At 36.3% G+C, this 4,945-nt stretch overlaps 1 pseudogene; it reads left to right on the top strand.

Moving 5' to 3' along the window:
* The first annotated feature begins 1,024 nt into the window (after positions 1-1,024).
* On the top strand, positions 1,025-1,118 carry LOC122095092 (annotated as a pseudogene).
* The last annotated feature ends 3,827 nt before the right edge of the window (positions 1,119-4,945 follow it).

Below are 4,945 nucleotides of genomic sequence, written 5' to 3'. Positions count from 1 at the left end.
GTTTTGGGATGAGGGTTATGATGGTTTCATAGAATGTGTTCGGTAGTGAACTTTCTCTTTCAATTTCATTGAAAAGTTGGAGGAGTATTGGTGTGAGCTCTGCTTTGAAGGGCTTGTTGAATTCTTCTGTAAAACCCTCTGGTCGTGGGCTTTTCTTAGATGGGAGGTCTCTTATTGCTGTATTTCAATGCTTGATATGGGCCTGTTAAGATGGTTTAACTCATCTTGGTTTAGTTTCGGCCTGTCAATATTTCTGGCACCTTCTCAAACTTATTAGCATATAGTTTTGAGAAGTATTCCTTTATAATATTTTGAATCTTGGTTGTTTCTGTGGTGATATTTCCATTCGCATCTCTGAGTTTATTTATTTGGGTGTGTTCTCTTCTTTTTCTGATAAGATTTGCTAAGGGTCTGTCAATTTTGTTAATTTTTTCGAAGAAGCAACTCTTTGTTTTGTTGATTTTTTTGTATGTTTTTTTTGTGGAGTCTAATTCATTTAATTCTGATTTAATTTTAACTATTTCTTTTTGTCTACTGGATTGGGGTTTATCTTGCAGCTCTTTTTAAAGGAGGCTCATTTGTCTCATTAAATTGTTGGTTTCAGGTCTCAACAATATGTTGATGTAGGAACTCAAAGCTATAAACTTGCCCTTGCGTACTGCCTTTGCTGTGTCCCATAGGAGCTGGTAATTTGTGTGTTCATGTTTGTGGAATATCATGAACATTTGAGTTTCCTTTCTAATCTCTTCTTTGACCCACTTGTGATTCAGCAGTGTCTTTTTCAGCCTCCATATGTTACCAGACTTTCTTAGGTGGCTTTTGGTGTTGAGTTCTAATTTTATTCCCTTGTGGTCTGAGAGAATGCAAGGTATAAGTTCAATTTTTCAGAATTTGGACAAGTTTGCTTTGTGGCCTAAAATGTGGTCTATTTTGGAATATGTTCCATGTGCTGCTGAGAAAAAGTATATTCTGATGGTGCTGGGTGAAATATGCAGCAGGTGTCTGTTAAATCCTATTGATCTATGCAGTTGTTTAAATCTGCAGTTTCTCTGTTGAGAAGAATAGCATGGCCCCTGCACAAGGATGACATGCAAATTCGTGAAGTGTTCCAAATTTTTACAACAAATGCTAGAGGGATTGTGGCCAGAAGGGAACCCTACTGCATTCTTGGTGGGAGTGTAAACTTGTTCAACCACTTGGAAAGCAGTATGGAAGTTCCTCAAAAGATTCCAAATACAGCTCCCCTATGACCCAGAAATCCCACTTTTGGGCATTCACCCAAATGATTACAAACAAAACCATACTAAAACTACCAGCACAACTATGTTTATTGCAGCATTATTTACCATAGGTAAGATATATAACCAACCCCGATGCCCCTCAGTAGATGAATATATCAAGAAAAGAAAACGTGTGTGTGTGTGTGTGTGTGTGTGTGTGTGAATTCTATAGTCCATCAGAATGAATGACATCACCCAATTTTTTATGAAATGGAAAAACTTAGAAAAAATTATATTAACTGAAGTAAGCCATGTCCAAAGAATCATAGGTCCATGGTATCCCTTATTTGCAATAAATAAATCTATGTCTGTGATAAGCAGAAATGGTCAAAAGCTATATGCATATGATTAGATAAGGTGATGTTAAGCTAAATGAATGTCAAGATAGGAACACAAGTGTTTTTTTTCTTGCTGTTGTTTTTATTGCATTTATAATGTATGATGTTATTTTTTTTTTTGTTTTTTATATGGTCCTCCCACACAGCATAACCCCTGTTTTCATAGTATTTGATGTTGTTGCACCTGCATCTTGTATATACCATTCTCTAATTTGGGGAGGGAAAGGGAAAAAACAAAATGCTTAAATAGAGATACAGGTTGACACATTGTAACAATGACATGCACAAGGCACTATGTTGAAAAACGAACTTTACAATTTAGACGGGGTTAGGGTAGAGGGGTGGGGGACGTGAGGAGTGTACTTGTGGAAGTAGATGAGAAGGGATGGTGGGGGAAAAACAAAGAGGAGCTAACAATTTTTGATAAGAAATGTACTCATTACCTAGCTCATGTAACTGTAAACCCTCTGTAAAGTATTTTACAATAAAAAACGTTTAGAACTGTTCTGAGATAGAATAGTTTATTTCTATTATTTTACCCATATAATAATGTTAACAAAGAAATTAATACAAATCACTGACCTGAAGATATTTTGAATAAGTATGTGTGTGTGTGTGTGCACACGTGCACGGGAGTGTATGTGCATGCCTGTTTGTTGGAGTGCTCAGTTTGAGCTCAGGGCTTCAAGGTCTCGCTAGGCCTTTCTTCTCTAGATTGGTGAGCTAGTATAAGAGCTACATCTCCATTCCTGGCCCTTTTCTAGTTCATTTATATTTTAAAAAATAATTTTACAAATTATTTTTTGCCCTGATTGGTTTCCAACACTTATCCAAAGATCCCAAGCTCCTCAGTAGATATGCCGAGTGGGCAGGATTACAGGTGTGACCAACCAGAACAAGGCTTTAAGAATAATTTTTAAAGTAGAAGAAACTACTTCACGGAGTCCGCTTTTATCATTTCCTACTTTTAAAGCATTTTGGAGTGATTATATGTGAATTTATTTCGTTTTGGGATTCTTACAAGACAGGAAGTGTTGATATTTAAAAGTTTAAGTACTTTTTTAAAAGGATACTAGAACTGTGGGACAGAAAAAATTGGGCTCTCTTTGGACCTCAATTTATAATCTCAGTCTGTGCATGATAACACAATGTCACCAATACAGTCTGTGTTGAAGACAAAATGTGGTGGAAAGCAATTACCATGTGTTGGGTCTTCGTCCGTCTTTGGATGGACGGGGTCCTAGGAAAGGTAAATGCAAAGTGCTGGCGCTTGCCCCTTCCCCAGCCTCCCTTAGCCCAGGAGACAATCAGATGCAGCGGGGAGTCAAACCAAGCAGGAACTCGTTTATTAACAGGGAGCATCCCCTTTTTAAAGCAAAACATTGTGTGGGAGGGGAGGAAATGTAACCAACCAATCACTGAAAGGCCATACCTTATCATGCACCTAAGCTTCCATGAGTTGTTTACACACTGAACCTAAACAAATCCGGCTCTGCCCACTCAACTTCCTCTCAGGGCCATCTTTGCTACCTGTGTTCCACACAGATTTCCCCACACCATGGGCAATAATTGTTATGCTATTAGTTATTGGACAATATGAATATTGAATTGAGAGTATAAGAGAATGGAGAGATTTTACCTACCATTTTTGTATTGCTGAAAGGTTTGTGGAAACGTTGACTCATTTCCTCCCTCCTGTGTGTTTTTAGGCCATGCACTTAGTTCCTTTAATTACAATTTTCTCAACACTAAAATGGGAATAACATTAGCATTATAGTAAACATTTTCTTAAAAACTAAGAGACATAAAACTGGTGAAATAATTAACATAAACTTCTATGAATGAGGTTTCAGCTTAGCCAGCAGAATTGTTGTTGTTGTTGTTGTTGGTTGTGGGGCTTGAAGTCTGGGCTTGGGCGCTGTCCCTCAGCTCTTCACTTCAAGGCTAGCACTCTACCACTTGAGCCACAGCACCATTTCCAGTTTTCTAGTGTTTTTTTTTTTTTTTTTTTTTGAGATAAGAGTCTCACAGACTTTCATGCCCAGGCTGGCTTTGAACTGCAATCCTCAAATTTCAGCCTCCTCAGTAGCTAGGATTATAGGTATGAGCCACCAGCGCCGGCTAACAGTTGTTTTGTAATACTAAACAGAATGTGATATATATTACAGAAATCATTACATGTAATGAGAAACCAGAAATAATGTTATCCATTGACTATGCTTTGCTTCCAAGGAAGCCTGGTGGAAAACTTCTCATGCTGTAAATCAAACTGGTTATCTTATGTCTTGATAGTGTAAAAATATCAAGGACAGAATAATGAAGGAATGTTGTAGACTGAGGTGAAGTCCATATGAAAATGTGCAAAACTGATAAAACATAAAAATAACTGAGCAGTATATTGTGTTTTACATCATTTAAGTTAAATTGCAAAGATAGGGAAGACCTAGAAGAATGAATTCTCTTTTTGATATTCTATCGGTCCTTAGCAGGATGAACTCTTTCCTCATTCTAGTAGAGGCATCATCAGATAAGGGAAACTGTATATTTTGGTTGCTTCCTTCAATTTATTCTTCAGTTTGAAATCTGAATTACATGAGACCAGGAAAATTAGACACGCAGGCTTTGCAAAGAGCAATCAGCATAAAATAAATAATATATATATATAGCCTTGTAAAAGGTCTAACTAAATTGAGTTATATAGTCTCAAGCATAAACACAAAATGATTTAAGCAATGTCATGTTATTAAATATTGAAAAATATTAGGAGTTGCTCATTTTGTCTTTCTACTACCTTGAATTAATTATTGATTTTCTATATAGAGATTACTGATGAGATTAACAAGGAACTTGATTAAAAATGGACAAAAGTTCTAAATAGACATGTTTTCCAAATAGCCCTGAAAATTACCAGTGGGTTTAAAAAGTTGTGTTTAATAACACTTCTATACTAGCTTAATGCTTTCTGAACAGAAGTCATTAGACAAATGCAATTCAAAATTAGTATGATACTACTTCATAACTATTATAATTCTTATCAAAAAAAAATCAAAGGAACTTGGTGTGGTGGTAAAGGCTTGTAATTCCAAGCATTTGGGAAGTTGGAGTAAGAGGATTTGAGTCTAAGGCCAGTCTGGGGTATTCCACATAGTAAAAATCTGTTCTTTTAAAAACCTCAAAAGGTAATAAAGTTGGTGAGAGTGTGGAGAAAAGGAACTTTTCTACACTCTTTGTCAAAATACAGGGTAGTATTCTCGTTGTAGAAAGTAGTATACATTTTTCTAAAGAAATGCAAAGTTGAAATACCATCTGCCCCACCAATAACATGAT

The sequence above is a fragment of the Dipodomys spectabilis genome, unplaced genomic scaffold (assembly GCF_019054845.1).
Source record: "Dipodomys spectabilis isolate Male_0828 unplaced genomic scaffold, ASM1905484v1 ptg000334l, whole genome shotgun sequence".
In the NCBI taxonomy this organism is placed as follows: Eukaryota; Metazoa; Chordata; class Mammalia; order Rodentia; family Heteromyidae; genus Dipodomys; species Dipodomys spectabilis.
Note: the sequence above shows the minus strand (reverse complement) of the source record. Positions and strands in the feature narration are given on the sequence as shown.